Source organism: Lutjanus erythropterus, chromosome 21, assembly GCF_056507025.1.
Source record: "Lutjanus erythropterus isolate fLutEry1 chromosome 21, fLutEry1.hap2, whole genome shotgun sequence".
Classification (NCBI taxonomy): Eukaryota; Metazoa; Chordata; class Actinopteri; order Lutjaniformes; family Lutjanidae; genus Lutjanus; species Lutjanus erythropterus.
This window is the reverse complement of record NC_139337.1, coordinates 20,997,936-21,011,775: the sequence shown is the minus strand read 5'-3', so window position 1 is coordinate 21,011,775 and position 13,840 is coordinate 20,997,936. Positions and strand designations below refer to the sequence as shown.

At 39.4% G+C, this 13,840-nt stretch overlaps 1 pseudogene; it reads right to left on the bottom strand.

Moving 5' to 3' along the window:
* LOC146307615 (sodium/hydrogen exchanger 9-like) overlaps positions 1–13,840 on the bottom strand; it is a 103,461-nt pseudogene that overhangs the window by 77,750 nt on the left and 11,871 nt on the right.

Sequence of the window (13,840 nt, the reverse complement as noted above, 5' to 3'; positions counted from 1 at the left end):
ACATTTAGAAAGTGACCATCTGATGAAAATTAAACATGTTTTTAAAGTTATGTAAGAATTTTAATGGCATTATTAGCTACATTTCATAGTCCAGTGCAAGCAAAGAGGCAAATAAACTGAACTCCCATTTTACTAAAAGCTCAACTGCCAGCCTGTGATCATTATCACAGCATTTTCAAGATTTCTATCATGAGTCAGCGACACATCCACAGAGCTGTCCCACAAGGGTTATGACATGGACAAAAAGCGTTATTCCTCAGCACTAAATTGTTCTGAGAGTCACTGCACCATTGTGCGTGTGTGAAAGTAACTCTGTGCCTGTTTCTGGAGTGTTTTTCAGCTTTTGGTCCCCATGAATGCAAATGTACAAGAGAGAGAGAAATGATCGGGGAAATTTTAATGGCTCCCTCTCAGAAAATCAGAGAGCCGGCACTATATTTGGACAGCACGAGATGGAGAAACAGCCTAGGGGTCTGGGTGTTTGGGCCATCAATGCATTGCAGTGTGATTCTAATCAAAGTGACGAGGGCGCTGGGGTTTGCAGGGATGAGCATGGGAAAATAACGCCAGTCAGAGTGACAGCTGCACCATGATTTACAGCTCCTCTTTGACACTCACCCAGATCAACCACTTATTGGTATACATAATTCATTACCAAATGAGAACATTAACATTCGCAGAGTCGTGGCGTCTCAAAATGTCTTATGACATCCCACTTGACTGATCTTGAAGAACACAGATTATATTGTGGTTTCACTTAGGTAAAAGGTGCACCGAATTCAAAGCAGGTGCATCTACTGAGAGGGCATTGTGACTTTGTTCCAGCATATAGACCTGGCTATCAATCTCAATCTGCTAAGAAAAGGATGGCTATACATAAAGCACTATGTAGAAGGAGAGACACATCATTAGCATTAAAAGGGTTGACATATCATAGATGTCCAAGTGGAGAAACGTCACAATGTTAAAGCTGACTTTTAATTAGGGCTGCAACTAATAATTTTTTTTCATTGTCCATTACTCTGACAATTATTTTCACAATTAATCTATGAATCATGTAGTCTATAAAATATTTTTAAAAAATGTGAAAAATGCTCATCACAATTTCCCAGAGCCCAAAGTGGCGTCATTCAAATAGCTGTTTTGTCCAACCAAGACTCTTCATTATAACTTACAATTATTTATAACTTACAATGAAAAGCAGCAAATTCTCACATTTAAAACATTTTTGTCACACCACATGATATTCCAAGGTGTCAGATCACTTTAGCATTAACACTATGCAACTGTCTGTTTTGCAGTTGTGAGTCTTTAATTTTGAATTTTGAATATATGAATCTGTCTATTCTCCAAATTTTGTCATGAAAACACACGCCAGAGGTGACATTAGATTATTAATACTGAAGCATCAGTGTGCATGGTACTTCTCTCAAACAGTCAGAACTATATGACCTGGATATGAAGTGTTTACTGCGCAAAATACAGTTTCAAAAGTGAAGACGGAGTCCCTTTCCTCTCCATTTATATGCTTTACTCACAAATGTGTCAATTAATCTGGATATGAAGTGTCTGTAGCACAACATAATAAATAATGTAACGTTAGTTTCTAAAGACATGAGACTCAGCCCTCTCCTTTCCTCTCCTCACGTAAAAAAGTGCCATTTTAGCCTGTCACCGCTTCTACTTACATAAAAGGAGAACAATGAAACTACATTTTGTCATGAAAACACAAACTAAAAATAACATTAGATTATTAGCAGTCTCATATCAGACAGTAAATGCTAACAGACTTGTCTGTGCCACCAGAGGTTGAGCTTATTTGAACACTTTATAACTTTATGGTCACTGCTACACCTTTTTAATTACTTTTTGCTCATTTTTCTATATTTGGGCTTTTCCATCTGCAGCTCAAGTGCTTCTCCATCTCTCCCTCTCTGTCGCAGCCTCTCAGTTCTTCTTCTCACACAGCTCATGTAATGCATTTGAGGGGAATTATTGATTATTTTTATTTTGTATCATTAAACGCTGCCTTCTCAACATCAAGACAGAGTTCAACCTAAATGGGTGAGGCAATAAAACATAGAAAGGATTCCTAGGTATATCCATCAGTGCCTTTACCAAGTACGTGGACAACAGATGTATTTTACTTCAGTACTTCTACTTGAGTACAGAATGCGTGTATTTATTCCACCACTGTCCATCCTATATACATTTACACCTGACAGTATCTTCTGTGCAACACAGAAAAGGGTATAGAGCGAGTGTGAAAGAACAGCATGAGCCACGTTTGACCTTTTCGAACATGATGCCATGTCTCATCATGTTGTGTGATGCTGCAGAGAACTGCAAGAATCTGTGAATCAAAACCTAGAAGCTGCAGGAATGAATAAATCTACAGCTGGTTGTCTGTAACAGTCTCAACACATTATGTCTTTGATATTTTTCAGACTTGTTTTTTTCAACTCATTTGTATGTGTTTACCTAAGGCTGATCTCTGTGATGTGTCTGTTATTTATTCACTGTGAGCAAGTGCCAAATTTATGAAGCAATAAAATGCGAGACTTGTGAAGGAGAGCAGAATACTGCAAAAGGATTATATCATAAACGGTAGAATAACTGGACAGAGCCATCATGAATTCCACCATTGCTTTGTGGACAACTGCTTCAATGCTTCAGCTTTGGCATTATGGAGGTCATCATCTGTTTTTGTAGCAGAGCATGTGCAGAACCAATGAGAATGTAGAGCTGGTGGGTGACATACTGCGACTTGGGTGGTTCTTGGTTTTAGGAAAAAAAATGGAGGCCTCCCTGGCTCCGGTCTTTCTCGTATTACAATTAAACAGCCACTAAAATATGTTTCTGAGAACATTTTAAGTGACAAATAGGCGTCTGTCGTAACAGAATCTTGATCCATATTTGAATCATTTGATCTGAGTTTTGTGAGCTCTGTGCGTTGCATTGGTCAGACTCACTGAGAATGAGAATGATGTCATACATCAAGTGAGAAGTAGGGTCATTTTCTCGTAAAACTCCATATAATTAGTAGTGAAGTCGCCCCCTGCTGTCCACTAGAAAAATTGTAGGTTTAAGACACTTTTGCATTGGCTTCACTTTTCAAACCTGGAACCTCTGTCCACTTAGTCAACTGTCTATGGTTTATATCTGTATAAAAACAATAATATTTAAAAAGAAATCTATGCTGCCACCAGAATTGACTGTAGGAGTTGCTTTATAAGGCCGGCTACTTGGGTCAGAGGCTGCTATAATGGCACCAAACAGGAGGCAATCAGTGAGGAAGAAGTCTCCATCTGCTGCTCAGCCCAGCAGTGCCATCAGTCTGGTGAAACTGTAGACGCAGGCCCTGGGATTGAGGACAAACAGACAGAAGGACACACAGTGAGGTCATCAGGGAGCGCCAGCCAAAGCAGGCCTATCAGTCATCCCTCTAACCACAGCAGGGCTTCCCCCAGAGTAGACTCTGGGTAATGGGGCCAGACGCTACCAGCAGATGAGTTGACCCGTTTCCAGGCAGCGGCTGCTTAGCACAGGTGGACACACAGAGCTGTGCGACTACGCTGGGTAACGTTAAATTTAACCACGTTCATAGGTGTGTGTATGGATCTCCCACACCCTCCTGCATGACAAATACTCCTGTTAGACAGCTTATCTCAGCACCTATCCATCTTCACCCCCCCCCCCGGCATCCTGATAACAGTATTACAAGCATGCCGACGTAATAAAAGGAATAATGAGTGACTGTGTGTGTGTGTGTGTGTGTGTGTGTGTGTGTGTGTGTGTGTGTGTGTGTGTGTGTGTGTGTGTGTGTGTGTGTGTGTGTGTGTGTGTGTGCAAAATCACGTGACTAAAAGCCACGAGAAGAGTTTGTGAAGGGCATTGTGACAGTAATATAACAGAAGCAGAAGAGGAAGAAGAAGTTTTATCACCTCTGGGACAAGGTAATTATATTTAACTAAAACTAAACTAAAAACTATAACTAGGTATGAAAAAACATTTAAGTTGAAGGTAAAATCTGAAGGATGTGTCCAAGCTATTTGTAAACACATCAGGATGTCAAATAGGTATCTCAAGACTACCTTGAAGAAATGTCTTCAAACTTGGCAAAAATGTTCAACTGGACTCAAGAATGCATTGATTAAATATTGGTGGTCAGAGGTCATTGTGATCTCATGTCCCTCCTGTTCTTGTGAACGCAATATTTCTCAAACGCCTTGGCAGAGTTTTTTCTTTTTTTTCAAACTTAGCACAAATGTCTTGGAATCAAGGGTGAACTGATTAGATTTTGGTGCTAAAGGTCACAGTGACGTCACGTTCTTCCCACTTTTGTGATTGCAATATCGCAGGAACAGTTGGAGGGAATTTCTCAAAGTTTGGTACAAATGTCCACTTAGGCTTGAGGATGAACTGATTAGATCTTGGCGGTCAAAAAGTCAAGAACACCGTGGCCTCACAAAACATGTTTTTGGCCATAACTCAAGAATTCTTTTGAATATTATGACAAACTTGCACACAAATGTCTAATAGGATAATAGGTGACCAGTCTACAAATGCATAAAACATAAAATACCTCCATACTCACACCGTCAAACATTCAGACAGGGTGCACGTGCACAGAGCTCCAAACTGAGGATCTACAGTGAAGATTCAGGCTAAAGGTTAGACAAGAAATAAAAATAGGCTAATGAAAAATACAAAAGTATGATAACTCTGCTCTGAGGCCTGGCCATAAAGCAAGTCTAAAATCCAACGGTCCCAGAATGCACCACTGTATGGTCTCCCTTATGAAAATACTGTACACTCTGAGCAAAAACTTGATAAGATGCCCATTCAGCATTCAACACCGCAGTCCAGCTCCTGACGGGTAACGGGTGCGTGTTAAGCACTAATCCTGTTACTGTGAGGCATCCCATAATAATCAGTATGCCAGCGTGTCCTCTGGGGAACCTTTCTGTCCACTGGCATAACTCCGTTGCCAGGGTGACGGCACACGACTTGTCCCCAAGGCCGGGATTTAAAGTACTGCCCTCAGGTCGGGCAACTAAGCTGTCTTATTCGTGTATCTTAAAGGGAGATTTGAGGTTATGGTAATGATGTTCAGTGTGTGTGTGTGTGTGTGTCTGTGTGTGTGTGTGTGTGAGGGCCCCACAGACACATGCAGACACAGACAGAGAAAGAGAGGAAGTGAATGTACTTCGTCTGTTGAGTCAGTAAGGTTCCCTCAGTCCCGCGAGACTCTCTTTTCCCAATAGGATACGGCAGACTCACTAACAAGCCACAGGATTGGTCAGGTCCGGAGCCTCAGCATCAAAGAATGTGCACGTGACTCAACATGTCAAACCTTGCCTGGCGTCCCGGGGTAATTGGGGAGTGTTTGACAAAGGGTGCTCCTGGGAAGGAAGGACTAATGTATGGAAGAAAGAAGGCAGGGAAGCGAGGAAAGACAACATCTTTAACACTGGGTTCGAGCAGGTGGGAGAAGCCCATTAGTTCCACCTATAATATCTGGAGGGCATGAAGCTTTTCCATTCATATAAAACACTGTGAATCAAGTATGAATGCATGACAGTGAAAATAACAATTAAATAACAAGGTGTCCGAAAGTGCATTTTCATTTGCCTCTAATAGTAAATGTTTATGTTTTAAATGTATAGTATTATGCTTACATTTTCAGTGTCCATGATACTATATTTATCATATTTAAAAAACTACTACTAAAAATTACAAGACAAAAAATATCCTTTATTCAAAAATAGATCTGATGTGCACAGCACTTTTTTCATATATATTTTTTCTGCTTTCCTTCTTTAATAAAATAAAAGAAGCCAGCCAGCCTGAGCATGTGCAAAAAAACTGGCATCAAATGTCTTTGGCAATAAATGTTTGAATTATGCAGCTGCAAAACAAAAGCAATATAGCAGTCAGCCGCAGTCCTTTATTAAAACTATTTAAAAATAGAATAATATAATTTACCATGTAATATCACATTGTCACATTTCCATCTGTTATTGAGACATTTTTAAAATTGTGATATTTGATATATTGCTACATCCCAACAAAGTATATAATTTATATTACAATTTATATTACACAAATTTACTATTATTACTTGTATCTGGTCTGACTGTCATATATATTACTTACAAGTTTCAGTTAGGAGGCACAAACATTTCGTAAAATTTAACTATTTGTTTCCCATGTGGGTAAATAACTTTTAAACCTAGTGGCAGCTTTAAGAAGAATATGAAAAAAATACTTACATTTCATTTATATCATCAAAAAAGAAAGCAATTTATATAAAACACTACTTTTTTCTAATACAGCTCATGTTCTGTTTTTGGCAACATTGTCAGAAATGTGTGTATTTAATTAAATGTTAATCACTAAGCTCATAGTTGAAGATGGTTTTCTGATGTTTCAGAAAAATCTATTATCTTTTGAAGAGTTTTTATATATAAAGTGAATCTTTTTTTTTCTGATCTCAGAAGAGTTACATTAGGAAGACAACAGTGTGTGCATCTGATTAGTGCATCAGGGCAAAGATCTAAATTTCCTCCGAAGTGTGAGGGCGCCATCTAGCTTTGTGAGGCCAGAACAGCAACACTACACGTCAGTAGCTCTGTCCCACTTCTGTACTTCATACTAATGCTAAACAGGTTTTGATTACTCAGTGTGTTCATAGAAAAACATCAATCTTAATGTGTGCTGCTGATGCACACTACAGACTGTTCACCAACTGACTTGTCGCAGAAACAGCAAAAGCACAGGTGTGATTAATAACCTTAACAACTGCTCTATTTCATGGCTCTCACTCAGTTCCAGGGTCGTGTTATTGTGCATGCTGGCTCACTGTCACAGCTCGCTGGGACACTTGAACTAGAGCGGTAATTAATGTTATTAGTTACACCTGTGCTTTTCATGCTATGACAAAAAGGCTCATTGTCCCACAGTGCTTTGCACCGAGCAAACAGAGAAGCTGCTCACAGCTTGAGTTAAATGACACAGCAACCAAAAGGTCTTCATTAAATATTTGCAAAAACAGTATTTTTTAGTAAGAAATACTGAATTGCATTGGTTTTCTGTAGTGTAGATAAACTGCAAACAAACATTATACTATGACAACTAGTATTTAGTGTAAATTGTATGCAGGCAGGAATTGGGACACAGCATAAAAATGTACAAATGGCACAACACAGAGGTTACTTTTTTAAAAATAGAGACTTAAAATGAGCAACATATTAAAATGCAACTCCATCTGCCTTTCTTTTTCTGGGTTTTTCAAATGGAAACACCCACTCAGCCGTTAGCAAAAAGCAGTGACGCAAGTTGGTGCTGATGCCCTCCCATCCCTTCCCCTTCTTCAACCTAGAGGTTTTATGTAGCATCATCATCATCATGCAGAAATCTACATCATGTCACATAGGAAAATGTTTGTAGAAGGGTTGGGAAAATAACCTTCATTTAATAGGACAGGCAGGGATGTACAGGAAAGGTGGGACAGAGAGAGAGTGGACCACATGCAGACAATGGCCTCGGGCTGGAATCGAGCCACTGCGATAAGGGCTCAGCCTCAGTATGCGAGGCACATGCTCTACCAAGTAAGCTGCTGGGGCACCCCAGAAAATAGCATTTTGATGGTAAAACTTAAAAAGTTTGGGACCAATCCAACATCAGTGCTGAGTGCCAGTTCAGGTCTGATTCATTCATCAGATACTGACATCACTGATCCAGATTTCATGGTGGTTTTTATGAATTGTAATTATGCCCACAGCCAAAATGCTGTAGAATTTACCCAACCCACTCATACTATAACGATATTACTGATGAGGAGGGCTTACCAATGGTGTGATGCTTTGTTCTCTGCCTCTGTTCTGCCACGATGTGCAGTCTCACTCAGATGAAAGTGGGCCGTCTTACCCACAGCCTCTCAGTGGCTTCAGGTACTTACAGCTTGTCTAAAATTAGGGAAAATTCAACACTTAATTTATATCTGGGGATCACTTCTCGCGTACTTTCAAAGACCTGACGTTATGATTGAGTCGTAGTCGTGTGTGTTTCTGCCATTGACCTCCAGCATCTTCTATAGCTTATTATATAGCCAGACATTCTCTAACTGTCTTAATATTGTCCACTACCACTACCATTATACACTACATTATATTAACACTGGTTAAATTGGGCTGGGGCTGTCTGGGGCTCATCTCCGGCACATTGTTCTACACTCTTCTATGTAATCAGGGGACGCTAAACTTCGCACATCTCCTATGCTGTATTATAACACTGTAAATTTTTACACTTTTCTCAGTCCTGATAATTCAAACAATGATTAAAGCACATTTTCTTTGTAGGTGTAGAGAATATAGGCCGAAATAAGGTGATGTAAGAACTTGTGAACATCAGATGGTCAGTCAGTCACATAGCACAGATGGCAGAGTGAGAGGTGGACAGCAAAGTACAGATAAAAATACATCAGAAACTGACAGGTTAATAAGAAAATATAAATTGCCCTGATATTCTGCTGAAATAGTGTTTCAGTTTTACAGAATGTCACTGTAACTTGAACGAAAGATCATCTGTGTGCACTCACATGCACCCACAGCAGCCCTGAAACCACAGAGCTCCACATCCAACAAACCCCAATTTAACCCCTGGCTAAAACATTCATATTTCAAACAAAACTTTATTGTTCACATATGAATATGTAAAGAACACTACTGGGAAGCTACAGACTGATATGAAAACCTCAAAAGAAAAACAAAAAATAATGTACCTGCACTTTAAATGAAAATGGGAAGATTATAATTGATCATATTCAAAACATACTTACATGAAATGTGTGCGATAACAAAGAAGAGAGATTCAGAATAATACAACACTGTTTCTTTGCAGCTTAATGTGCCTCTAACATGTATTCATTCTCACTGACTGTTTGTTCATATGATTAAAATTTCTAGATTCTTAGTTTCTACCCTCTGCAGTAACATTTCTTGATGTTGTACCTGTGTTCATCTTATTAAAGGTTGAAGGATGGTGTGAAGGACAGCAATGGAAATAAATTCAGGAAGGATGTCGATGATCAATCGCTGATTGCTTTAAGTGATTAAAAATGCATTAATCGATAATCATGTTATCATTTGTCCACAGGTTTTCTCATGATTTAGTCTGCCTTATTAGTCTACAAGTGGCAGTAATTGCACCCCATTTGACATTGTTTTGTTTGGACATAAGGACAGGCAGACAGGACCAGCTGTTTAGAGCCACTGCCTTATCGTTTTATTATTCTGTTCACTTGTTTGTGCTTTCTTAATTTACGTATCACAAATCTAATGTGCCACTAAACTTGCTTCAGTGAAGCTTACAATGAGAAAAAAAACATGCTTTTTATATCTGATTAATTTTTACCGATTAATTGTTAATGTTTTCAACTATCAGCTAAGGAAATTGCACATAATTTGCAACCCTATCCAAGACTTCATTGTTCTGTCCCTGACAAAGTCTGACATGTTGCATTTTATAAATGTATTAGAACGTAGTCAATAACAAAATCCCCAAAAATCATGTTATTGTCAAGAAATTGTATTTGTAAAAAGCAGCTGTTTTCTGTAAATGATCTAATAACTTGTCTTACCCTGCAGTTTTAATTTTCATTTTATTTTACCCTTCTTTTATTGTTTTATTATACATGTTTTGATTTTCTCCTCAGCACTTTGTGTTGTATTTTATGCATGGATTGTGCGATATAAATTAAGTTAAGTCCAGTACCTCAGCTGCTCTGTTACATCTGTGCACCTTAACCTTGTGTGTGTTGTTGTGTTTTGATGTGTTTATTTGTGTGAATGAACAAAAATAATTCTCACCCTAAGGTCATACAGCTGATTATCGCACCCAAAAAGGCAAAAAATCAGAACGGATTCTCAATGAATCATTTCCAGAACAGAAATTCAAATGAATGCCAATTAGTACAGCCAAACAAACAAACAGGTCAACAGTATGCAACACATTTACATAAATTTTATGTAACAAATAGCTACACACACTATAAGGCAGTGGGTTTTTTTTTTTTCAAACTGATGGAGCAGCATGAAGGGAACGATTGTTTGGTGATGTCTTCACTTGGAGGCATGTCAGGACAGCAGTCTCACCTGATTAAGGGTGTAAGCTCCATGGAAGATGATGGGTGGCAGGAACAGATTGAAAAGGACCTCGGGATCAAAGGTCTCCTGTAAAAGACAGAGCTGTTGTGTTGGTGACTGACAGGACTCCGTGGGGAGCGAGAGGACTCCGTTTACTGGATGTGACTGACTGACAGACGGATATTACACACACGACGTTCATTTCAGCTGCTCTGTTGTGACAGACAGACACCGGCTCTTCTTTCTCTTTGAATCCCAAAGTCGCAATAGCCTCCAGGTACCACCACAACCTAATGTCCTCTCTCTGTAAAAGAAAAAAAGTATTATGTGTTGGTAACAGGATTAATTAGGAAAGTGTGACACTCCAGGCTTGTGCCAATGTTCAGGCTTTTTTGATTGTTCTTCCATGAACATTATAATTGGGAGGATTATAGGTACTAGCCAAGTTCAATTTACCATCTAGCTACCAAAACATAGGTTACATTCATAACTTCACAGATTTAACCATGTAAATAAGACTGCACGGTCGGACAAATAGGTCAGAAATCTACTTGCCCAAAGTCAGTTTTTACCTGCCCATTTTTACATTGTCCATCCATTCCAGTTTTTCAAAATTCAAGGTAATGTCTTTAAATGTTTAATTTTGTCAGTCTAAAACCCAAAGATACTCAGTTTAAATGTAGTAAATTAAGAAAAGTACAAAATCTCTACATTTGAGAGGCTGAAAACGGCATTTTGCATGAAAAATTATTTCAACAATTAATAAATAATTTTTTATTACTTGCCCGATCGTGCAAGTGAGTTGCCGAGTTTACTAGCCTGACATGGCATTTTACTCACCTGGGACAAGCGAGCAATCGTTATTGTTGAGCCCTGGGTTGGGACCAATCCGATCCAACATTAAAACCATATTTGATTACCGCGGTTTGACAAACTCACTGTTATATCGGGGCCTTCAACAGGGGTCCAGTTACATCAGGAGGGCCATCAAATTATCGTCTAATAATTTTTGAAAAGTAAGTCTTCTTCAAAAACTAAAAATGTCTAAGAATATACATTAACATGAATCCAACATGTTATTAGCACAGTTAAATCAGTCTATTCATAAAAGAACCTCAAAACATTTAATTAAGACAAATAAAAGGACAAAAGGCCGCCTCAGAAACCACCAGTGAAAGTGCCGAGACTGACCCACCTAACATTAGCCATGTCACAGCTGCTGCTGAATTAGCAGCTGCAGGTAAACAAACAAGAGAAACCTGAAAATATTCAATGCGATATGTGCAGCGGGGGCTCCTTGCTCCGTTCATTCAGTTCGAGTGCCCTGAATCTGCCTTCCACATCTGATTAAAACGCAGCACAAAACAAACCAAGAAATCAAACTGCTTGTGTCAGCCCTCACCAAAGAGGCTCCCAGCATTCATTAGAATGGGAACAAGCAAGTATAGTACTGTCTAGCCATACAGATGCATTAGCATTAAACAGAATCCATGCTGCTAATCACCACAACCTACATTACCTTCAGAACAAACAGAAACCAGAATGCGAGGTATTTTTTTTAACACACCATGCACGTTCTCTGTCTGTTTCTCATCTTAGCCAATATGATGCAATACAAGGCGCTCAGAAAGGTAGCCTTTCATGTCCTTCATCCTCGAATCCTTTTTATGTCTATTGTGGGTACATTCTGAGGATCAAACGGCAGTGATATTCAATTCAGATCAAAATAATACTAACTCCCGATTCCTCCGTCCCGCAAGGTCTCATTACATCGGTAAAAATTAAATTCCAATTCAATTAAATTTCAGTCCACACGACGAGATGTGGTGATGATGCTCGCTGAAGTAACGGCTGCAGTCACAGACCTTTTGAGAATGGCCTAGATTTTGCTTTAAAAGAAAAATAATAGACAAACGGTTGAAGCAGCCTGAGTAGCATGAATATTTGGATGAATGAAAATAGGCCTGCTTCTGCAAATTTCCTATTTCCAGGACACACTGCATTTGGGTGAACATTTACATATGTGGCGGGTGGATATGTGGAAGATGCATTTTTTTAATTATAACTCCTAACGCTGGAAAAAACCCTATAGAGTTTAGAGAGCCACCGTGTTTTATCAGTAATTCACACTTGAAATGGCTTCTAGATCTACAAATTGCTCCTATCTTTGTGCTTCTATCACCCGCCTCAATATAAATTACTTTTTTGCGGCTGCAATTACCCACACAACACAACATATGTATTTTTTCATCTGCGCAGGCTATGCTTGACAAATACAAACCTGCATAACAGAGACTAATGCAGACACTGTAATCAATAAATTATGCATATGCTGGTGGTTTTATTCTGAGGACCACCTGCACCACAGTCAAGGATGGAGGTGTGTTGTATACACTAATTGCCTCTTCAGCTGAGCAGCACTAAATTTAATCAGACCACAAACTTTAATGCCTTACTCCCCAGTGGAACATAATGGACTCAGTAATGCAATGAAATCCTTATCTCTCCCTGCTAGGTCCCCATATGTATCAGACTTAATGGCGTGAAGGCTGCACAGAATGGTCTGACCGATGTAATGGCCTTTGTGGTAGCCTCTGCTGGTTTGCTAATGAGACCCCAGCATTCAAAGGGGCCAAAGAGTCCAAGCCATTAGCGAAGAGTTACACTTGGCCCGGATGATTTGCAAGGTTCATGGTTCACTTACTCCCTTTCTCTTGGGTTGAAATATTGCTCTGAGATGAAGAAATACGTTTTCAAATGTGCCCATTCTACATCCTCTCATGCTTGTTGGCCATGGCGTGGCTGAATCTCTGGCCCGCTGGTTGGTTTCTTTGATATGACAAATCTCTCTGATAGCACCACTAAAATATGAAAGCCAGCAAGAAAACAGTAATGATACTAATGCCAACCAGAGGCCCATCTCAAGGCTTAGGCTCCTCTACTTAGCAGTAATATTAAAGCCTCTGACTAATTCCTTTTTAACAGATAATTGCTGTGAGTATTTTGCAGCACGCTGGATTAAGGTCCAGTGCTAACATTATTTTTGTTGTAGTTCATTTACAAAAAAAACCCAAAACAAATATACTGAACTTTGATCAACTGTTTAAGGGCATACTGTGCAGGATTTTCCTGAAAAAAACAATGTATAGACTAATAAAACCATCCCTCTCAATCTTCACTACCCACTAGAAGTGTGCAGTGGTGTTGGTATCTGCAGATACACTCCTCTCTGCCTTTTTCAAAGCATGCATGTTGTGAGGTTGGGTCAGTTACATCACTGTCCCCATCATTGCTCTCTGTCTCTCTCTGAGAATTGCAGAGTGATTCACACACACACACACACACACAGAGAGAGAGAGAGAGAGAGAGAGAGACAGAGCAGACTGAGGACACAGAGACAGGATGAAGATTTGCTCTGGCTGTTTTCACACAAATTCCACCGCTGTTTATTTCTCTGATTCACTGCTTTGTTCTCGCTAACGCCACTCCATCATTTAATTCACACTTAATTCTTGCTTCCTATTACCCAGTGCTGCTGTCTCTCTGTCCCTCTCTCATTTGTTAGGCCGGAGATGAGGGGCCAACTTTGAGTGGTGCATTTACAAACAGCAGCTGAGAAATCCTGCATATTCAACCTCAAAGAAGATTTGTTCATCAAATCTCTTCTACACTGAGAAAATCTTTATGGTTAA